General features: G+C 39.6%; 1 long non-coding RNA gene across 1 annotated transcript; it reads right to left on the bottom strand.

Moving 5' to 3' along the window:
- Window positions 1-13,402: 13,402 nt before the first annotated feature.
- Window positions 13,403-16,232, bottom strand: LOC130737973 (uncharacterized). Its single transcript, XR_009019059.1, has 2 exons — window positions 13,662-16,232; window positions 13,403-13,580 (listed from the first exon to the last, which is right to left on the bottom strand). It is a non-coding gene; the product is annotated as an uncharacterized LOC130737973 (long non-coding RNA).
- Between the last annotated feature and the right edge of the window lie 8,556 nt (window positions 16,233-24,788).

Here is a 24,788-nt window from a genome sequence, read left to right as displayed (position 1 = left end):
TGGTCTTTTCCTCTAACTCCCATATAGCACCGTCTGTGTCTTTGTTCCAAATAACTTGCACTAAAGCACTCTGCTTTCCCCTCGATTGTTTCACTCTTCTAGTCCCAATGCTGACCGACGGCGTCTCAAAAGACATATCGTCCTCTAACTCTCTGTTGTCCGGTTCGACCACTTGAATCGGTTCTCCGTTGGAAATAATATTTGTTGGCATTCGTGCAATCGCACAACCTTAACCACTTGCTCCTCTGCCCTTGTTCGTCCAAAATACTGATTAGGAACTCGGTACATCTCTATGTTCCGGATTGAATGCTCAACTTGAGTCTTACTACCTTGTGCATGACAAGACTCATTCTCCTTAATCATAAATTCATCAACCCCTCATAAGCTAATCATCCTCTTGATATCCAACAATCCATTATTGTCGTCTTTGTCCTCAAAACCTTCCTCACTCAAACCAGTTTACACTTACTGAAATCCCTAACGCTTCGCATCAATCGAGATTTATCCTCTAGAAGATCAAATCATAACTATACCTCAAGGGACTTAACTAGTCATTTCGTCATCCGATCCTCCAACCTTCTGAGGTTTAACTACTATCGTAACTGCTATCACCACTACATCCCTTACTCACACATGATTTCCAACTCCCCAAGTCAATCTTAATCATAGGATTCTTATTCAACTGAGCAAAATTCACTTGCTAACTCTATCAAGCATCACCGAAATCCATAACAAAGTTCCATTCACTATTAGACTCTGAGTAGCTTGTCCAACTATGATAACTTCAAGTATTCATCTTAATACTAACAATTTCCTTCTTGTAACTTGATTACCATCTTGTCGATAAACTTCTTAATCTCCCAATCAAATTATGACAAACTTCAAGTCCTATACACTTATGACAAGAATTAATAGACTTAAAACCTAAACCTTTTCCAAGTTTGGATCTCTGATGCTCTGTAGCTCTCCAACATTTCCTAAAAGAATATTCATCTCTTACAACGACAACTCCTTCCCAAAGAAAATCAATTACTTAACACGAACTTTCCTCCCAAATCCGACTAATCCTCGATCAATTCAAATTCATCTTACACATCCTTCTATCAAAGTCCATATCCAGCTGTGATTCCGAAAATCACCCCCTCAATATTAAGTTGATCAGGCCTAATACATCGAAGGTGAAAATCTAGAAAAAGCCCACTGGAACAGTCAATGAGTTCCTATCATCCAGTGGTCGCAAATACCCTGACGTTAAATCTTCAATGATGTCGCTACGGAACTACACACCCTCGACATCATACGTATACTATCCATAATGAATCTCTATGAAATTCATTCTTCAGCTTCTAGCTTCCTTTTAAACGCATCGGTAGAAGACTACTTTCTAGGCTTAGCGTGTCATTCTAAACCTCGTATAACTTCTATAGCTAAAATACGAGTAACAGTAAAGTAAAGTCATAATAGGCGTAGTAACTATAAGGTCAAAGCGTAAACCATATACGTAAGATAGGTGTGTTTGCACACTCTACAAGAAAAATGGAACATATTATACTAGAATGAGAAAGAATGGTTAGAAAGTTACCATCGTTCTTGCGCTCTCCTCTGACAAACCCCTCAGCTCTCTCACCGTCCATGGTGTAAACTCTTGCTTTAGCCGCAGGACGCTTTCCACGAGCAGTGTTCACGGTTGGCTCCGTCTTGGGTGCTCTGCACTGATCGGCAGTGTGCCCCATTTTGTTACAATTGTAGCATTTGGGCCTCGTGTCGGGACAAGCATTGGCATAGTGCCCCGGCTCCCCACATCTGAAACAGGTCGTCTCCTTCTTCAAAGTCTGATCTCCGGAACCTCCAGCAGCACCCGTCATGGGTCTGTAAGATCCGGAAGTAAATCCTCTTCCAGCAGGACGCTGATATGGCCCCCTGCTCTGAAATTTCTCTCTGCTCTGAAAATTTTGAGAGCCCGACCTCATCGGCCCTCCAGTTCCAGCCCGGTTTAGCCTCCGGTCCTTCATCAGTTCCACTTCCGTGGCCTTCTCCACCAACGACTGGAATCGCATGATTCCCAGTGGCCTCACTGAGTCCTCAATATCCGGCCTCAGTCCATTAACGAAACGCTTGCACATGTAGCGCTCGTTCACATGGTCATGGAAGAATTAGAAATGCTTCGCCAAAGATTCCAGCTTCGAAGCAAATTCCGGTACAGACATACCTCCCTGACGGAGTATCAGAAACTGTGACTCCCGCTCATCCCGAGCACTTGTTGGAAAGTATTTCTCCAAGAATGCGTCCCGGAAAGAGTTCCAGTTAATCTCTTCATGGTTGGCTTCCATGATTCCCTTGTTGCCTTTCCACCAGTACTCAGCATCGCCGAGCAACAGATAAGTCGCCATGCCCACCTTGGCACCCTCAACAGTCTGTAGTACGCCGAATATCTTTTCAACCTCCTGGATCCAGAGATCCGCTTTGTCTGGGTCAGTACCACCAGAGAACTTGGGTGGGTTTTGCCTCCTGAAATCATTGAGGCCTTTATTCTGGTCCAGAGTTACTTCTCTCTGGCGCTGATGTTGTTCACGTGCTTCTTCAGCAGCACGCCTCATGGCATTATCGTTTGCTTGCGCCGTCACAGCTTGGGCCATAGTGGCCATCATCTCAGCTAACTGGTTAGTGTTCACCATGTTCTGTTAAGTTAGACAAACAGTTAGTACTCATCATAAGATAGCATTTCCATAACTATACAATATGATTAAGCAATAACTTCAATCAATTTTTAAGCGAAAAATCGCTTGCAGACAATCAATTTTCACTCTTTGCAGAGTCACACAACCTAGCACAGAAGACCTATTCCCCAACAACTCCCGAAAGACTCAACCATGCTCTGATACCACAATATAACACCCCGATTTCGGTGGCGTCACTTTAGTAACCAAAAGTAAACTTAATGCGGAAAAACGTGAAATATTTTTTTTTCGATAATAACTAAGACAAGACTGAATTAAATAAAACCCAAAAGCGAAAAGCAATAGAACTAATATACAATATATAAACAGCCCCCGCTGTAAGTAACAACCTCGTCACGAGTAACCTCCAGTGACGGAAAGAAAAGTGCAACGCCCGTAGGCAATATATACAAACCAAATGAAAAGGGTGAAGTGCCCGCAACACCATCCCTCAAAACTGAGAATCAGCTGACCCAATGGCCTGAAAATAAGACCTCCTAAGTCCAACCAACTCTCTGTGATTCCCGTAACGAAACCACACAAAAAGCTATAGGTGGGAAACTACCCTGTCCCGAATGAAACAAATGATGTTCAGAGCTAAGACTCTACTCCTACACTAATCCCATCTCGAGGAGCTCACACTAACACTCAATCCTACATGCTAGCGTGATCGTCGTCCGAATATGAATCCAGAACGACTAAGTCTAGGTACATCCTCCGTCCTCCGCTCGCTATCGCGATGCGCTCCTGTTCCAGCATCCCAACTCTAGTTTCCCCCGAAGGGTGAACCGTCGTGAACTAGTCCGCCAAAGACATCTGACAAAGGGCGTTTGTTCGCCAAAGCACACACAGAAGACGCGAGGGTCAACTCCAAGGAATTATGTAAATAATAGCAAGGATAGATACAGATAATAGGATAGCCACTTAGGCTTTTAGCTAGGGATAACATCCTAGGGTTGCATATCTCATGATGAATATAAACGACGATAAATCACAGTTAACATGCCTCAAATAGAATTAACAAGTATCAAACACACTCATCACTAAGTCAGTATGCATGTTGCATGAAATGATATGCAGGTTAACCCAGTTAACCACATGCATTCCGGAAAGGGATGGACATCAAACGGATCAGCCCTAACACCAGCCACGGTGGAACCATTTCGGCCCGCGTGCCTCTTACACCACACAAAGGTAGCCAGATCAGCAGTAAACCCGTAGGTCTGCCATTTCGGTCTGCTACAAGAGACGTCTACAAACGCTCTACCACGGCATTCCGGGTCTTATGACCATTTTGGAAACCGACGAGGTCCAGAGTACGTCCTGTGTTAATACCTCATTAATGTTGCATGAATGCAAGATGATTAGTCAATCAACGTCTCCGATCTCACTCGACACGTCGCCACGTGTTCTAGCTAAATTAATGTCTCTAAAAGCTTACCCTAAGGTAAAGTCGATTCTGCGACAAAAGACACACTTCAAAACAACACATAGCTGCTCCAACAGCACAACAACAAACGCTGCTCCAACAGCACAACAAACAAACGCTGCTCCAACAGCACGACAACAAACGCTGCTCCAACAGTACAACAACAAACGCTACACTTGGATCCGACGACACTCCTCGTTTTTCCAAAACTATGATTTGACTTCCAATGCCTTCCTTCGAGGTTGTTATCATTACTTAAAGATTTTGAGGTTATTTAAGGTCTTATGAATTTTCTTTATAAAATAGATTCCATTTTGTCTTATCGCAAGTCTTATACATTTTCAGGATCTCCCAATCCCAAGTCGCTTCCAGAGGATGTCTCGATCCACTAAACAAAATTAAGGCCCGAACCTCGTTCGTCCTATCAAACTTTCTCAAAACTCTCAAAATAAAATCGGCATGACCTGCCCGCTATTCTCACCATTCAGAATCTCAGATTCCAGTACAGAGCATATTTAAATCATCACAATCAACAACATGTCATATATCAATAAATCGCATCATAAACACTTAGCACTTAGCATATAAAGCATGCACCACACATCCTAGATTACCCACATAGCACATAGCATGTAAGACAATCTCAAAAACATTCAGTAGATGAATCATCTACATTGTCAGCCGAAGCCTCAGAAAACATTTTCCAATCACACACAATCCAGTGCATAAACAGTAAACAATGTCGAAACATCGACCCTAAGCATTAACTAGAGATTCAGTGAGAAGCCCTCACCTGTAGATTCTCCAGGACGATCTCCTAACACTTGTTCACAATCCAAGGCTTGCTCCTCTGGGAATTCCTCAAAATCACCTTTAGAGCAAAACCACAGAAATACTATCAGAATCTATCGAAAACTAAGCTATCGATACTTACTAAGGTTACTCGAAGTAATCTATACTCTAAGGTACGATAATCTAGCGCGAAAAGACAAGTTTTCGGAAAAGGAAATTTCCTCCTCCCCCTTTAATAGGTTCGGCCACTTTAGGTAATTAGGAGACTCGATTTTTCTTCAATCAAACTTGGTTCCTATGCTTTCATAAGCCGTAACTAAGGGTATTCTGAACTCGGAAAAATTATCGGATCAAAAACTGTCGCAGGGGTATTTTGGTCATGATTTTTAACTTAGGATTTTTCAAACTGAAATCCCAAAAATAAAATTCGACAGGGACGTCACCAACGACGTTTATGACAACTATTCCTACTAGCACTAAGCTAAGGCGATAGTTTTCAGCCTAAAGGTTGAAGCTTTACTCCAAAAACTCCAAAAATGGGTATTTTAGGCTCAAATTGATTCCGGCGGAATTCCGGCGACATAACGGAAAATCTAACCCGGCAGAAGTGATCTTGGGCGCATAAGGAAGAGGTTTAGAATCAGAAATGAAATAATCAGGATAGTTTTGCAAAAACCCATAAACTATCCGCTCAGAAAAGTCTACAGAAAAGCTATGGAAAAAGCGATCAGAGGTAAGGATTAGCGACTATACCTTGAAGCCTTGAAGTAGCAACTAACGGATCAACGATCAAGCAAGCGATGAACAAAATTCTTCTTCCTTCTTCCTTGTTCTTGGCCGCGGGTTTGAGGAGAGAAAATGGAGGAAAATTTGAGTTTTTCTTCCTTTCTTTGCTATATATAAAGGTTGGAAATTCGCGGGAAAATGAAAGTTTCGCGAATCTGATTTTTCCGGCGTCATTCTCCGTGAATAAATAGATATGTTTTGGCGAAAGAATTCCAAAACTAAAATGAGGTCTCTTTGTAGTTTTGGCAACTAAAGCATAGTCGGTATAAAACTATTTTACCCGATAAGTTGCTTTTTGCATCGGATGTCGGAATGGAAAACTTCCTTCTGAAGAAAGATTGAAATCATCAAGAGAAATGGGTGTACGCGTGTAGAATATTCATTTGAAGCTCTGAATAGAAAAAGTCTTCATCGTCGAGAAATTCTAGGGTTTTGAAATACTAGGGATTCGGTTTCGGCAAACTTCCGATGATTGGAATCGGACGTTCGTAGATCCTAGAGTTTCGCCTCGAAACGATTGTGATATATGGAAAAAGAGAAGTTCTAACATTTCTCTGAAGATTTTTGGAATTAACTTCCGTCGTGCCTAAAAGTGAAAATTAGCTATATACTAGGGTTTCTGACCTAGGTTTAAGCGTAAAACGATCGTGCTATAACTTTTATCGACTTCAATACGAACCTCAGACTTTTCCTGAACTTTCTCCTTCATACATTTATTTCATTTACTAAACTCTTGTTCAGGTTTCCCTTCGCCATGCATCAAACCTACTGGTGAATAAGAATTTATTCACTTGGTATAAACTGAAAAACTTGGGCCTTACAGTGAGATCCCTCCACCCATTGGTGGGGGACGGGGAAAGGCTCAAAAGCGAGAGAGAAGGGAGACTCTTTTTTGTCTTTAATTGAACCATAGCCTGAAGTAATATTCCATAATTCTATTTGCACCTATAGAACTGGATGAGATCTCGATTCAGGTTTTTGTGGGTGTATAATTTTGACATATATAGCTGGAGTGGTAGATTCATTTATCTTGTTTGAAAGAAACAAAGTTCCAAGCAACTTTTCTTATTTATGTTGAGATTTGATATAATATGTTGTTCATTTCGTTCCATTTTGCGTTTAAGCAACAAATTTATGGTGAATCAGATAATAATTAACAACGTTCTGTTCTTTGTCGTAAGTAATTTTGCTGTAATTGACACCGACGGGAGGAAGAAGAATGAGAGGGGAAAAAGAAGGGGAATCAGATATGAACTCTAATTTGGATGATTGGTGATTTAGGTTAATTGGGGGGAATTGAGATAAGTTTGGGGGGTAAAATAAATTAGTTGATTAGATTAGGGTTATAATTAGGAATATGTTAATTTTATTTAATAAATCTGAGTTGTAATTTTTTTATTTTTCTATTTTTTATTCCACGTCAGCTGACTTAACACAGTCAGCTTGCCATTAGAGCTCTAGCGAGGATTAGCTCCATATGATTTTCAAACATGAGGACCTTTTACAATAATTTTTTCCGGGGAGGGACCTAGATCAGACGGCGACACAATGACAGGGACCAATATGATGCTTAACCCACATTAAAATGATGGATTATTTAATCCACACTATAAATGATAGATAAGGCATGATCAGAGTGTGATGTATAAACTACTTGAATATATTTAATCAACCGCCACCACCACTACCCTCCACTACCACCTCTGCCAACACTACAACCACCATTGCTGCCACTACCGTCACCACTGTCGACGTCACCACCACGGTCACCATTAGGATTAAATGATTATGCATTGGGGGTAGGGATAGCTTGTAACACTCGTGATTTGAATAAGTGAAATAAACTCGGTTAATTTCTCAGTTTGGTGCTTTAATGCTTGCTTAACGTGATCTTTATGTGTGACATTGCATGATGGTGTTAATCTAATGGAAATAATACATTGATTATTAATATCGAAGTTATTTTCCAAGTATTCCATTCTTCGTTCATCGGAGGATTCGTCTGCACTACAGAAAACGGTCGAACTGACCCTTTTTCGCCTAGAGCGCCCTTTCGTCATCGAATTACTATTCGAGTGTGAAATAAATATTTTCCTTATGATTACGATGATCTACGAGTAATTTCGAGAATTTTGACTATAATATCGTTATAGGGTCAAGAAACTCGCTCGATAGTGTTTTCGGCTCAAAAACGAGTCGAGTTCGACTCGTAAACGAGCCAATCACGAAATTGGCCAGCTAATATCTGATTCATGCTCATATTTTGAGTGTTGGAGGGAAAGGCTAATAAGATAGGTTCATGAACCAAGGCTAAAAAGGCTAGTATCATGATGACTTTGCCAAAAGTAGTGTGCATGGGAAAACGGACCAAAAACCACTAGTACAACCCGTCCTTTCACCTTGGGAGCCGTCCATCATCTTGTCATAAGGGCTTTCCATCAGATTTCTGAATCATAAGGGAAGAAAGGTGAGGGTTATAGAGAGAAGAGTAGGAGAGAAGTGAGAGAGAGTAAACATCATCTTCATCTTTTCTTACCAAAAACTGAACTTGATATGCATCATCTCTAAACACCATGAAGAAATCATTTTTGTCTTCCATTTCTTCACAAAAGAGTTAGCATTCAAGGTAAGCTTCATGGTGATGGTTTCTTTTTCCTAAAGGGAGTAATCTTTCCCTTCTTAGTTGTTCAAAAGGTTATGTTGGTTTTGTTAATGTTGTTGAGCTTCATCTTGGCTTTATGGAAATGAAAATGGTTTTGGAAAAGGTTGAAATTTTGATGTTAGTACATTTTGAACTTGAGCTTTGATGAAAGTGTTTTTGTACAAGTTGTAGCCCATGAAAAGAGCTTTCAAACCATGTATTTAGCTTTCAAAAAGGTAGAGTCTTGATTTTGAAGAGTTAACAAAGTTTGGGTTTTGGTGTTTAAGCTTTGATAATGTTGTTGTCGGGCTAATGAACTCTCTTAAAGTGTGTTTAAAGTTAAGAAAAACCTAAGTTTGAAATAAGGTTTAAAGAGTAGAAGGGATGGTATCAGAGTTTTATGAAAACTTATTTCCACTAAAAGAACTTAAGGAAAATTGAAGAGGCTTTAAAGAAAGAGTTTTACTCCACTAAGAGTTTTAAAGATTTGGTTTTGGGTAAGTGTTTTCAATCAAGATGTTATCTTCAGTTTAGACTCTCTAATCTTGAAGCTTGTCATTCTTAGAATTAAGACCTTGAGACCAACCGTCGACCTAGAGCCTTGTTGTTGCCAGAAACCTTGTGTAGTTACTAAGTATGGTCAATAATATGTATATGTATGAGAATATTGATTGAATGGGTGATTATTGTGAAGGTGAATAACTCCTTGTTGATTTATTTACAAAGTGCTAAAGCTAGGAAAGAAAACGTTCGAGGTAATGGCACTTTGGGTCTTGGACTTTAGCGTGCAAAATTGCTTGCTAGGAAATGCATGAGACTTGTGTGATGATGATGAACATGTTAAGACCTTGAAGGATTAATGTAAATGACCTTGATATGATACATGAACTTTATAACCATGTTAGGAAACTAAAAGGTTAATACTTGGACAAAAAGAAATGAATGAAGTTTGGAATGTTTAGAGGAACCTTGATATGGCCGAGTAAGCCCTGACAGCCTGTACTGTTTTGGGCATAACTCCTTGGATATGAGTCCAAATTGGGTGAAACAAATTTTATTTGAAAACTAACTTAAATTTCTTCAATCTTTGAAAAATTTACGATTTTTATATTGCTCGTTTAATACAGTTTTTAATTTTAATTCTCCTTTTTTTTGCTGTCTTGTTGCCTTGAATAATATGCATGATATTGGTGAGATTTATGAGTTAAGAATGCGTGATTGACATGATAAATAGATTATGATCATGATGAGAATAACATGAATGTGAATAATGAAATGCTAAATGCCTTGATGTTTGAGAATATGAATACTTGTTGAGAACATGATGAATGATAACATGCCTAAATGTCTTGAAGTTTGAGAACATGAATACTTGTTGAGAACATGATTACTCGTTGAACATTATATGATAAACCCTTAGGATATCTATGATGAGTATATGCTTTACTTATGTTCACATGTTGATTGATAAAGTATGCTTGATATTTATCAATTAGTATGCGATGTATGGGTGATGTTGATCGATTGAGAATCGAAGGTGGAACCTAAGATGGTTGGGCTACCGTGGCGACGGATAGCTGGTGACACCTATGAGTTGGTGATCCCGACCACTCATGTCAAGGTGTGGTGAAGTCGTCATCGAACGACAGAAGACTATAACTACGTTGTATGACTAACAATGGAGCATATCCTTGAATTTACTGAGGGTGTCGCTTGGAAAAGGGCACTACGAGGTGTTGACTAATGACTGCATGGTGAAGGGTCTTTGTCCCGCCTGCCTTGTATGGATTTGGCGTTTATCCGGATCATGGTGTGCATTGAGCATCGAGCATATTGCATACGCTAACAATATAGAGACACGTAGGTTCCCTTGAATGTCGTGGACGTTAGAACATTGGTTGTTGTCTTGTGACTTGTATTTGACGATTGAATGCCCTATAAGGTGCGACGTGTGGTTATGGGCCTTGTGCCTTGCTTGTTGGAGTGTTTTCCTTATCCTAAGTTACATCTAGAATTCCTTAGGGATGTATTAGTATGCCGTTTGCTAAGAATCTTGCTAGGTGTTTATATCTGTGAATATGCATGCTTCTACTTGCTTGTATGTGTGCACGTCCTAATTATGGTCTTGTGGTATAAGAATTTGACCCTTGCATCTTTTCTCTCTTATGAATTTTCAACGACGCCGCTCTAAAGGATGAGCAAGAGACCGTTAGATGCAGGAGAGGAGACTTTGTCGAGAAATGGTGTGACGATGAGCTACTTATTCAGAGATTAGTCGTGTGGAGATTGCGGGGAGCTCGATGGGCATAGGAGGCTTTCATTTTATATTCCTTTTGGAGTATATGTTGTGATTATATTCGTTGATGTAAGGGTATTTATTATGTTCGGTATTCTGTATGCATATGTTAGAGCATGTTTATGATTTCGAAAGTTCATTAACATGATTAATTTACTTTTGGATCACTAAGTAACCCTTGAAAATCGAGGCATTACATAGCTCACTTGATTAAACTAAGGAAATGAAGGGTGTTGAAAGGAGAAATGTCGGGGTTCAAACGCTAGGGTGAAGGAACTAATTTACTCATAATTAACAACTAACATTTGCTTATTAAAAACGATTATGCATTGACAGTATAAACTTTATTTACACATGCATACAATTTATTTTCGTCAAATCATAAATTATACCTTTATTTTAATTAAAATTAAAAAGGCTTAATTCCACTTTTCATCCCTAATTTATCAGGATTATGAAATTTTGGTCCCACTATTTAAAAAACGAGCAATTTGCATCCTCATGTTTGTCCCATCAACAGTTTTGGTCATTCTGTTAAAACACTAACATAATACATTTATAAGGCATTCATTAAATGATGTGTATTCCCACTTGTGCGCCATGTAAATCCACATTATAATTGTTAAAAAAGAATTAGGTTTAATAAAAAAGGAAAACCATTATAAAAAAGCAATCCCTAACCCTCTTCATCACATAAAATCGAGAAAGAAGAAAAAAAACCTCCATTGCTTCATCATTTGTGGGTTTTCATATTCTTCATCCTTCTCTCCTTCAAAAATTCTTTCTGTCATGATATATACCCAACATCATGCCAGAATTTACTAAGAGGTGAGATCCCCTCCACCTTGAGAACATAGTGTCGCCGCCCATAGAAGTGGGAATAGGAGAGAATGAGGTCAGAGAGAGAGAGAGGGATCGCGTATTTGAAGAGGCGAGAGGGTTGTACCTCACAGTGTTATGGTACAGAGGCGCGAGAGGGTTGTACCTCACAATGTTCTAGTGATGGAACTCCGACGACGTGGTGGCTCTGAGGCTGACGCCAAGGAGATCGCGAGAGGGTTGTACCTCACAGTGTTCAGGTACGGAGGCGAGAGATCAAGTGGTGGATGTTGCAGTGTGCGGCTGACATCGGCGCGGTGCGGTAGGGTGTATTTGCTCTCCTATTAATGGAGCAAGAGGAGATAGTAGGTAAAGGGGTTTGGGTTTGCCGGTGGAAGGTGCGATGAGATTGAGGTCACCGGCGACAAAGGTGGTTTTAAGGTGTGGGTTCAAGCTAGATCTTGGGTTTGCTGAGTGGAAAAAGGATTTTTATTTTTGCTTTGATTTTCTATTTCATCTTTCATTTAATCGGGAACTTCCTATTGTCTGAACTCTGAACTGAAGGTTGCAGAAGGTACTAAAGGCTGAAGGATATGGTTTAGTGGAACATTGGGTTTGTGTATTTTGATTTGTTCTTTCCGCTTACTACGTGTTCACTTCACAACCACAATAGCACTGTAACACCCCAACTTTCAGGGGGTCACAATTAATAACCCATCATTCAAAATAGCATTAAAGTCACCACCAACCACCACCCTTGTAACTACATCGTCAAGCTCAACACCCATCTCTGTTAACATCCTCCCACGCCCCCTTATATCCTGGGGACCATATACATTACATATCACCACTAGTTCCTGGGTTTGCACCACACGCAGGCTCACTAATAGAAAACCTTCGCCTAAGACAAAGGACTCACAACTGTACACAGCCTTTATCCACATCGTCAAAATCCCTCCAGCAGCATGCACCACTGGGACATAGCACAAATCCATGGCATTCTGCCACCAGCCACGCAGCGATTCACAACGCTCAACATTTAATTTAGTCTCTTGCCGTAATATCACATCAGGTCTCACCCTCTCCAATGATAACCAAACATATTTTCTTTTCTCCATGAGTCCAAGCCCTCGGAAATTCCATGTCACCCACGACCCCACCATTCCCTACCGCCTGCAACTGCTAGAAATTTCACGAACAAGTCCTTGAATTTAGCTTAAGCCTTGATTTTGAATGTTTGTTTTCTTGAAACAAAGATACGTCGAAGTAGTAATAAGGAAAGAGGAAAATAAAAAGACAATTAAGAAAATAACATGCTTTGGTTTCTTGTTCAACTAGTCAATTCAAGCACATCATTCTAAGCACATGAACTCATGAATCTCTCCTTGATGCTATAGCCTAAGCAGCTACCTATCGATGCCTCGCATAGATAATTCTTTCAAACCAAAAGATAAGTCCAATTCCTTGTGTACTTAAACATTTGTTTGAAGCATAAAGATTGCAAAGTTCAGGCCAACAAACCCCGACCCTTCGTCTATTCCTAGTAGCAAGCATAGAACGGGTAATCTCAAATCGGTTCCCTAATCTCACTACACCAGAAAAAGGCTTTAACAGCGGTTAAAAAAGGCCTTTTACAGCGGTTCCGAACCGCTGTAGATCTTGCCGCTATAAAAGACTACACAGCGGTTCGAACCGCTGTAAAAGATAACTTATTTACAGCGGTTCTTCAGTTTAACCGCTGTAAATACAGTCCTACAACAGCGGTTTTTTTATGCAACGCTGTACGTGGATCCTCTTTTACAGCGGTTTCTGACGTTTAAACGCTGTAATTGAGTCCACTATTGCAGTTCTTTTTTCAGCCCCTGAATTACCCCCACCTATTCAGCCATAAGCATATCAATACCAATAAATATATATATATATATATAAATAAAATATCAAAAGCTTCATAATTCTGAAACAATTTCTAAAGTGCATGATATCAACATCTAATATATTAACTACTAAATATTTGTTAACTACATAATAAGCAGCCCACTCATCTTTAACTTCACGCAATTGCTCTTCATTATGGGAAATGAACTGACAATCTTCGAAATACTACAAAACAAAATAAAAATAGAGTTAAGTAACAATTGGAGCTTTTAAAATCCAATGCAAACGCAGATCAAAGTTTCTTACCCTCATTGGATCACAAGTTGATGGTGAGTAATGATATCTTTCATTAACTTCATCACATAATATCCACAATCAACACTATTAGTCTGACAAGGGGCACTACAAAAGCCAAAGAATAAAGACGACTAAATGGATGCCGTAAACTCAGATATCTCTGTTCTATAGAAAACTTATGTAAATAAATAGACATGTTTATAAACAGATCAAAAGTACAATTTATAAATATGATTTGATATGTATATAAATCAAGTCCAATGATAACATCAAGAGGATATAGAAAGCAATCACATGCAAGTTTTCTTATCTCATAGAAAACATGCATCTCAGATATAGCAGTTCAAGAAGACTCACAAGCAGGGATTTTTCATAGCACTCACTAGAATGGGCTTGTTCTTTCAAATCATTCAGGGAAAATAACAAATAGAAAAACTACGGAAAATAAAAAGGAAGATGCACTAAGTAATGGGAAACTTATAACTTAAATTTCACATTTGGAAAATCAAAGGCCAGCTAAAAATGGAAAAAGGAATGCAGCTAAAACATGTCCAAATCTACGAATAATAACCTGAGGATCAGCTGATTAAAACAACTACAAGAGCCCACTACTCCAAACAGGCAGCAATTAGTCCACTATAAGCCTACCCAGACAATTATCTACATTGACTGAACAATAGTAATGAAGCTGGAAAGAAAAAGGATATCCCTTAAAAGCGTGACACAACAGCAGAAGGCAAGAAGCATATCTTAGTGAAGGAATCATATCCAACCAGAAGACAGACCAAGTAAATTGCTCCACACACAACAACCACTGCAGAAGTGAGGAATGAAATGCTTTCCCACTATTGATTCACCCTAGTAGACACCCCATGCAAGGAAAATGAAACAAAAGCCAGTCCTAAAAGACAATCAGAAAAACCATCCCCATATTGGTAGACATGAAGCTAGCAAATTTATGCAAAATAGAAATAACAAGTGAATTAGAGAATAACTCAGTAGAAGTAAAATCTCCTTGGATGATGATATCATATTGTAATTGGTGCATGAATCATTTAACAATAGAACTTTATAAGTGAAAAAAACTAAATGATACAGACCCACACTCTAGGATTGAGTTAGAGTGAGGCATTTGGGTAGTTTGCATGAGGTCATACTCATGGGTTCATACCTCAATAGAGTGTAAGAAATATCAATTATATTACTCTCTAGGTATTGGTTCTAGTATCAATAAATTAAACAAGAATGTCAAAGGTTCATTAACATATAAAATTAAGGTTATTACCAAGGTTGACAGCAACAAAGACATGATTCTCTGCAAAGTTGTAGTGTACATAAGAAAACTTACCAGCTTAAAGTAACCCAAAGATATATAGCCCCACATGTCTCTTCAAAGTCAATTAATATATTGTTGAATTGGATGAATGAATGAAAAAGATTGCCATGTAGTCATGATTTCAATCGGTTAACAAGTGGAGTGAGGAAGGCATCATGTTTGATAAAATTTCCAGGCAGAGGAAGGATGTTTACTAAGTTATTTTAATTTAGATTAATCCCAAGCTCCAAACCATTAACTGTGAGGAGGGAGCTGTAGAGAACGGAATTGAAACTGGACGAATCACTTGTTAATTGTGTTCATTAGTTAATAAGGAAAAACTTGAATGGAAGAACACATTTGCTTACTTTCATGCCAACAAAGGAAGAGGATAAAACTACATATCATATAGCAGTTTAAAAGTAAATTCTTTTAAGTCTATGTTGCATATAAGAGTCATTCATCTTCTGCATAAAATGCTATAACTTACAGGCATAACACCGCTAGTACAAATCTTCTCCTTCAATCCAAGTCCAAACAAAGGCAAGCAAAACACTTGTTGATACCATTTTGCAACCGCAATGCACTTTTTAGCAACTAAAATTGACAAAATTCTGTGTATTTAAACAACAACAAAAAACTAGCAAAAATGCCCATCAATTATCGAAATTATTAAATGCTGCAGTTGAGTTATCTCTTTTGGAAGCAGAAAATTCTCAGTTTATTGTTCCATCATTACACTTAAGTGGTTAATTTCACAAAGCAAGTTGGAGTTAAACTACACAAAACCAGAATCAGGTTAGGAATTTATCAGCATAGAGAATTAAACTGAAGGATCAACGAAGAAACACACAATTCTTTCCGGATCTGATTCAATAACTCATTCCGCTGAAAACGACAGAGGGAACAAGCGAGCGAATAACAGCGTACCTTGTGAGATAGAGATTGTTGAGAAAGCAGAGGGTACGGATGATCTCGTGGTCGCTGCCGCAAAATCACAACCTCGCCTAGGCTGCACAGCTCATCTTCGAGATCTTAAGCCTCTGCAACGGGTACGATTTGTCGGCATCGATGCCGTCGACGAGGAGCTCCGATGGGTGACAAAAAGTGGGGACCAGTTGAGGAGCAAAGCTACGAAGATTAAAGGTTTTGAGGTGGAAGGGTTGGATCGGTGTGACGGTTTGTATGTTGGTGAAGGAGTGGAGGCGGAAGATGATCTAGGAGTGGAAAGAAACCAACTCCCCATTTTTCTTTTCTTGCAATTTTGACACAATAAAAAAATAGCCCTCACTAGATTTTTTATTATTGGACAGTTATTACTTACAGCGGTTCCTTCCATATCGCTGTAAAAAAGCACGCTCTTCCTATTTACAGCGGCTAATTATTCTAACCGCTATTAATAGATTCATTTTATATAGCGGTTAAGTTATTCAACCGCTGTAAGGTCAAAAAATACCGCTCCGTGTCATTTTTAACTGCGGTTCCGTTTTAAATCGCTATAAAAGGGGCGCTGTTAAAGCCCTTTTCTGGCGTAGTGTCTATAACAAACTTCCGTTTTGATTATAGAAAAGCATAAATCAAGCATGCATACAAGCTTAGATTGATATTCAGAAAATGGGATTCAAGGAAAGAAGAAGATCATGTGGGAAAGCACTTAAGATTATAACTTAAACATGAAAAGTCTTACATAAAAACCAAAGCATAAGAAGAGAGATAGCCATGCTTGGCTAAGAACTTGAATTACAAGCTTGGAAGTCTTCTCTCACTCTCCTAGATGTTCCTCTCCTTCTAAACTTATGTAAAACTGGAATAGATATCCAAGATTACAAAAAAAAACCACTAAAAACCTATTTATAGGCAAAAGAAATGAGTCTGGGCGCTCAGGCACCAATTAAGCACACCTGAGCGCCAATTCCACCCAAAAACACAGCCTCTGGAAGGCAATTGGCGCCTAGGCGCCAATTAAGCATGCCTAGGCGCCAATTCCAAAATCCTGGAAATAGCAATTGGCGCCTAGGCGCCAATGGAGCACACCTAGGCGCTCCAAGCTCATTGGAAAGTCCCTTGATCTTCATTTTAACTCCTCTTTACTTCACTTTAAGCCTCCATTCAATTCTCCAAGCCTCTAGACCTTCCCTCTTCAGCTGATTCAACCTAAAAACTTGATGAACAAGCTTGGAAAACATCGTAAAACTTAAAGGTCAGTTTTGCACAAAGGCCCTCAAAACAAATGGAACTTTCAATAACCTCTTAAACTAACCTAAAATGCAACTAAAACCCCTAATAAACTATGAAAATACATAAATGAAGTAAAGACACAAATAAAGATAAAAATGCATGAGAATGCATGAAACACTACATGAGACTCAACAAAAAGACTCAAAAGAAGCAAGGAAATGACCCTAAAAACAAGACTAAATCCCGGTCATCAATGCACAATAATATCAAGTCTTCAAAGCCTATTCAGATGAGGAAGCAATGAAAGCCCAAGGGCGAAGTCAGATGTCAGGTAGCCTACACATCTTTCAGAGCATCATCAAAGAAAGATTGGTATTTTGATAGTGGCTGCTCAAAGCACATGACAGGGAACAAGAGCTTCTTACAAGACATCAGAAGTCACTCCACCAACTATGTTACTTTTGGAGATGGAGCTAAAGGAAAGATTAAGGGAGTAGGAAAGCTTGTTAGCACATAATCTCCTAACTTGAATAATGTGTTACTTGTCAATGGTTTAACTGCAAATCTGATCAGCATAAGCCAACTTTGTGACCAAATGTTTGATGTGAAGTTCAATAAAATAGAATGTGTTGTGACCACTGATGATGACAAAATTATGATGAGAGGAGTCAGATCAAAAGATAATTGTTACATGTGGACATCAGAGGAAAGAACTCATGTTTCTAGATGTTTGATAACCAAGGAAGATGAGGTGAATGTATGACATCAAAGACTAGGACATCTCAACTACAGGAGCATGCAAAAGGTTATTGCTGATGAAGCAATAAGAGGTTTGACCAAACTGAGCTTGGGAGAAGGAAAGCTTTATGGAGAATGTCAGATTGGAAAACAAACAAAAGTGTCACACAAGCTACTCCAGCATCAGACCACGATAAAGGTTCTGGAATTGCTTCACATTGATCTTATGGGTCCCATGCAGGTTGAAAGCTTGGGAGGAAAAAGGTATATGTTTGTCTGTGTAGATGATTTTTCAAGGTATACATGGGTTGAATTTATGAGAGAAAAATCAGAGACTTTTGAAATATTCAAGAACTTATGCTTGAGACTTCAGAATGAGAAGAACTGTGTGATTGTGAGAATCAGAAGTGATCATGGAAGGGAGTTTGAGAACTCAAAATTTTTGGAGTTCTGTGGAACAGAAGGTATCAGTCATGAGTTTTCTGCCCCCATCACTCCACAGCAGAATGGAATTGTTGAAAGAAAAAATAGGACTCTCCAGGAATCAGCAAGAGTAATGTTACATGCTAAGAAGATTCCACACTAGTTCTGGGCTGAAGCTATGAGTACCATTAGGGCAGGGACATCCTCTGCACAGTATGAGCTATGGAAAGGTAGAAAGCCTTTTGTAAAATACTTTCACATATTTGGAAGTAAATGCTATATTCTTGCAGATTGTGATCCTAGGAGGAAGCTAGATCCAAGGAGTGATGAAGGGATTTTCATGGGGTATTCTATGAACAGCAAATCTTATAGAGTTTTTAATTCGCACAAGGACCATGATGGAATCAGTGAATGTGACTGTGGATGATGAACCAAGTAAGAAGGAAGAAACAAATTTGAATGAAGATGATGATGGTGCAGATGTTCCAGCCGATGCTCCAACAACCGTCCTCGACAATGATTCTGAGACAAGTGTAGATGAACAAGAAGACAAAGAGATCACATCAAACAAAGCTCCATCAATCAGGGGTTTAGAAAAATCATCCTCAAGAAAACATCATTGGTAATCTTCAAGAAGGGGTGACTACCAGATCCAGAAGTCTTATTGCTCATGGTTGTTTCATCTCTAAGATAGAACCCAAGAATGTCAATGAAGCTCTCACTGATGAATACTGGATAAATGCTATGCAAGAAGAGCTAGAGCAGTTCAGGAGAAATGAAGTGTGGGATTTAGTGCCTAGACCTGAAGAAGTAAACATCATTGGCACCAAGTGGATCTTCAAGAACAAATCAGATGAAACTGGAACAGTCACAAGGAACAAAGCAAGTCTAGTTGCTTAAGGATATACTCAGATAGAAGGAGTTGATTTTGATGAGACCTTTGCTCCAGTAGCTAGACTAGAATCTATAAGGCTCTTGTTAGTTGTTGCTTGTCTTTTGAAGTTCAGACTCTATCAGATGGATGTGAAGAGTGCTTTTCTGAATGGGTATTTGAGTGAAGAAGTCTATGTTGAGCAACCTAAAGGATTCATAGATCCACATCATCCAGACTATGTGTACAAACTGAGGAAAGCCTTGTATGGGTTGAAGTAAGCACCTAGGGCTTGGTATGAAAGGTTAACTGAGTTTCTTGTAAGCAATGGTTACTGTAAGGAGTGATGAAGGGATTTTCATGGGGTATTCTATGAACAGCAAAGCTTATAGAGTTTTTAATTCGCATAAGGACCATGATGGAATCTGTGAATGTGACTGTGGATGATGAACCAAGTAAGAAGGAAGAAACAAATTTGAATGAAGATGATGATGGTGCAGATGTTCCAGCCGATGCTCCAACAACCGTCCTCGATAATGATTCTGAGACAAGTGTAGGTGAACAAGAAGACAAAGAGATCACATCAAACAAAGCTCCATCAATCAGGGGTTTAGAAAAATCATCCTCAAGAAAACATCATTGGTAATCTTCAAGAAGGGGTGACTACCAGATCCAGAAGTCTTATTGCTCATGGTTGTTTCATCTCTAAGATAGAACCCAAGAATGTCAATGAAGCTCTCACTGATGAATACTGGATAAATGCTATGCAAGAAGAGCTAGAGCAGTTCAGGAGAAATGAAGTGTGAGATTTAGTGCGTAGACCTGAAGAAGTAAACATCATTGGCACCAAGTGGATCTTCAAGAACAAATCAGATGAAACTGGAACAGTCACAAGGAGCAAAGCAAGGCTAGTTGCTCAAGGATATACTCAGATAGAAGGAGTTGATTTTGATGAGACCTTTGCTCCAGTAGCTAGACTGGAATCTATAAGGCTCTTGTTAGGTGTTGCTTGTCTTTTGAAGTTCAGACTCTATCAGATGGATGTGAAGAGTGCTTTTCTGAATGGGTATTTGAGTGAAGAAGTCTATGTTGAGCAACCTAAAGGATTCATAGATCCACATCATCCAGACTATGTGTACAAATTGAGGAAAGCCTTGTATGGGTTGAAGCAAGCACCTAGGGCTTGGTATGAAAGGTTAACTGAGTTTTTTGTAAGCAATGGTTACTCTAAGGGTGGAATTGATAAAATTCTGTTTGTGGAGAATGACAAAGGAAAGCTCATGATAACACAGATTTATGTGGATGACATTGTGTTTGGAGGAATGTTGAACTCGATGGTGGAGCATTTCGTCCGACAAATGAAATCTGAATTTGAGATGAGCTTAGTTGGTGAATTGAATTATTTCCTAGGTCTACAGGTCAAACAAATGGAGGATTCTATGTTCATATCACAGAGTAAGTATGCTAAAGGCTTAGTCAAGAAGTTTGGCCTTGAAAAGGCTGGTCACAAGAAAACTCCTACTGCTACACACATCAAATTGACCAAGGATGAGCAAGGAGAAGATGTTGATCAAAGTCTCTATAGAAGCATGATTGGAAACTTGTTGTACCTTACTGCTAGCAGACCAGATATCACCTTTGTTGTTGGTGTGTGTGCAAGATATCAAGCAGCTCCTAAGGCAAGTCATCTACTACAAGTCAAGAGAATTATCAAGTACATCAGTGACACAAGTGACTATGGTATTCTCTATACTCATGATACAAATTCCTCCTTAGTTGGATTCTGTGATGCAGATTGGGCAGGTAGTGCAGATGATAGAAAGAGCACATCTGGTGGGTGTTTCTTCTTAGGAAATAACTTGATTTCATGGTTTAGCAAAAAGCAGAATTGTGTCTCCTTGTCTACAACTGAAGCAGAATATATTGCAGCCGGAAGTAGTTGTACTCAACTTATGTGGATGAAGCAGATGCTGAAGGAGTATGATGTTGAACAGGATGTCATGACATTGTACTGTGACAATCTCAGTGCAATCAATATTTCCAAAAATCCTATACAACATAGCAGGACCAAACATATTGATATTAGACATCATTTTATTAGAGACTTGGTGGAGCATGTTACAACTAACAAGCAATTGACTGATATTTTCACAAAACCCCTTGATGCAAGGACTTTTGAAAAATTAAGAGGAAGTCTAGGGATTTGCCTTTTTGAGGCATAGCAATTATCGTGCCACATTGTGTTAACGGCTAGTTTATTTTTGATCATCATTAACTGCCGTTGTGACATCAGCAGAGAGAAGATTACTTTTTCATTCACTCATCCTATAACTACCTCCAACGGGCAAATAGGGTTTCCTCAACCGCTAGTGAATTCATCTTATACTAGTCTCATTGTCTCTCAATTTCAATTCTCTTTCAACATTCTGTGCTCTGTTTGTGTTTGCTCTCGTTTCATCATGTCTCAAAGTTCAGGAAAGAATGATTCTGTCAAGGCAAAAATTGAAAGAACTGCTAAAGAAGTCAAATGCATGGGTTTGAAGAGTGGTTCCTCTCAACCATCCTCTGTGTCAAAGAAAGCTCATAGGAAGACGAAGACAAGAAACCCAACAAGAAAGACCTACATGTCCAAGGTTCAGAACAAAGAACCCACCAATGTCCCTCACTGTGAGAATGTTACTGATGAAGAGGAAATTAATGATGGAGGTTCTCCTATGAAATCTTCTTCTAATGTTGTGCCCGATGTTGAGACATATGTGTCTCAGGAAATTTCTGATCAAGAAAATCCTGGAAAGGATTCCACTTCTCTTGAAGATTCAGGCAATGCTACCCAGCCTGATGTCTCTGTGTCGTCCTCTTCGAAGGATGCTGATCCAAAGAATGGAAATTCTGAGGATACCAATACTGAAGAGCCAATCCAGGCTCCAGCCCCGGTTCAGGACATCTCTAATGATGATTCTGATGATGTTCTTCTGACTAAGTCCATACCTGATAGCGTTGCTACCAGGATGAAAAGAAAAAAGAAGGGTCTCTACTCCTGAAGTCACTCCTACTCCACCAAAGAGATCCAAATCCTCTCATGTAACCTACAAGTCTAGACAAGCAAGTGTGAAGGATAAGGGAAAGCAAAAGGCTGTCAAGACTCCCAGTGAGAAGAAGGAAAGGAAGATTCCAGTTGATGTTGAAGACTCTGAGTCAGATGTTGAAGCCGATGTCTCGAACATTCGACCTTCTGAGAAAAAGAAATATTCTGGTAAACGTATTCCTCAAAATGTTCCTGCTGTTCCTATTGATAAAGTGTCTTTTCACTTAGAAAGAGTGTTCAGAAGTGGAAGTTTGTTTGCAAGAGAAGAATGGCCAAGGAAAGGGAAGTTGGCCCTGATGTTCTTGAGTGCAAAGATGTTATTGATCTTATTGAGAAGGCAGGTCTGATGAAGACAATCCAGCATGTTGGGAGGTGCTATGGGAAGCTTGTGAGAGAATTCTTGGTGAATCTCTCTGTTGATGTTGGACTTCCTGAGAGTGATGAATTCAGGAAAGTCTTTGTGAGGGCTGAATGTGTTGTGTTCTCACCTGCTGTAATCAATCAAGCACTTGGAAGGAGTGCTATTGAATTTGCTGATGAAGAAGTGTCCATGGATGCTATTGCCAAGGAACTTACTGCTAGTCATGTGAAGAAGTGGCCTCACAAGAAATTGTTATCCACTGGGAATCTCAGTGTGAAATATGCAATTGTCAACAGGGTTGGTGCTGTGAATTGGGTTCCTACTCAGCATACCTCTGGTGTTTCTGCTACCCTTGCCAAATTGATCTATAGGATTGACAAATCAATTACTTTTGATTTTGGTGCTTTTGTTTTTTAGCAGACATTGAAGCATGCTGATACTTGTGCTGTGAAGCTGCCTGTTTCATTTCCCTCACTACTTACTGAGATCATTCTCAAGCAGCATCCTCAGATACTCAGGGCTGATGAAGTAGCTATGTCTCGTGGAGTTCCAATCACCTTGGATCAACGCTTGTTTATGGAGCCACATGTCCTAGACATTGTCATGCCAACCAGCAGAACATCTGCCCCTCCTGTGACTAAATCTGGCACTCAGACCATCATTACTGAATTACAGGAAGTCTCCAAGGCTTTGCAGGAGACAATTAGGGTGAGCACTGCCATGAAGCTCAAGGTTGATGCTTTGCTTCTCAAGCTGCAAGAAGAAGAACGCCAAGGAGGTGAGCAAAGTGCTGCTGCTACTGCTGCTTAGGATGGGAGCAAGGAAGAGGAGGAAGGGTATGATGAGAGTGAAGAGGAGAGTGCAGAAGAATCTGGAGAGGAATCCAGTTCTGAAGACTAGCCTGTTATGTTATTTTGCTACTTTCTTTTGTCTTTGGATGTATTTGTGCACCCTTTGCCAAATTTGGCTAAAAAGGGGGAGTAGTTTGAAGACTCTATCTGCTATGGTTTGACTCTATCTGCTATGGTTTGTAATAATTTGTGCTGGTACTGTGAAGACCTATGTTGCTACTGTGAAGACTGTGTTTTGTTAGTGTTAGCTTTGGTCTGTTTAATTTGAAAACAAGTTCAAGACAATGACTATGTTTGTTTCAAGTTGCATCTTCTGCTTTTTATGTGGATAACTTATGTGCAAGTAGCTCCTGATAGTGGTCATTGTTCTGTACTAGGGCAAGCTTACGTAAGAGAAAGACAAAAAGTAAACCCTAGCAGAGCACTAAAATAGCAAAACTACCATAAAAGGAATATTCTCATTAATGCTGAAAAAGTTGGTTTCGTACAAGTGGATGACCTCCCCTTTTATAGAGGGGGTGGTCATGATATGAACCTTTCCTATATTTGGGCCTGACAATCAGGGCCCAAATCCCTGTACATATAAGACAAATCCAAAGGAATCTTCCAGCTGGCTTGTGGGTCCATCATCTAAGGGAGGGCAATGAAGTTCGTCGTGTCGCCTTTCCCGCCATGGCTATCTTCAATGGTTATTTGTTCATTTTGGGCGGGACATAATCTTCTTTATGTCCCGCCCAGTCCACATGCCCCCAAGACATGAGACTCGAGTAATTGAGTCGAAATGTCTTCATCATGTTACCCAGTAGTTCGCCTCTATTGTTTATTCATTCATCGCCATTTTACTTTCGTTGTTACATCGCCATTTTCACGCTTCGCCACCTTTGTTGCCGTTTCAAAGATATGTCGCCATTAATCATAACCGTCAATCACGTCTTTTCAACTGACGCACGTATCCTTGTTTTCCGGGATTTCGTCATCATTTGTTATAAATGCAATTTTCAGTTGTGCGTCTCGAGGAGTAATGTCTTTTCGCTTCCTACCTTTTCGAATTTCAAATCCCACAATCCCACGATCTTCCCCCACTCATTCTCTCTCCTCCTTTCTCTCTATAAAAACCCCTTTTTACTTTTCATTTTTCACTTTCTTAAAACTTTTGTTCTGAAAACCTTTTCACCGCAGCTTTCATTCTCTTCTTTGAACTCCGGTGAACCTTTTCTTCCTCCGGCCGTCGTCATTGCGCGGTGCTCTCCTATCGCCGACGTTCTCCTTTCTCAAATCCACAGTTCTTCCCCTGGTTAGTTTTTCTCTTTCTTG

Source organism: Lotus japonicus, chromosome 2 (assembly GCF_012489685.1).
Source record: "Lotus japonicus ecotype B-129 chromosome 2, LjGifu_v1.2".
NCBI lineage: Eukaryota > Viridiplantae > Streptophyta > Magnoliopsida > Fabales > Fabaceae > Lotus > Lotus japonicus.
This window is presented reverse-complemented; position numbering and strand designations above follow the sequence as displayed.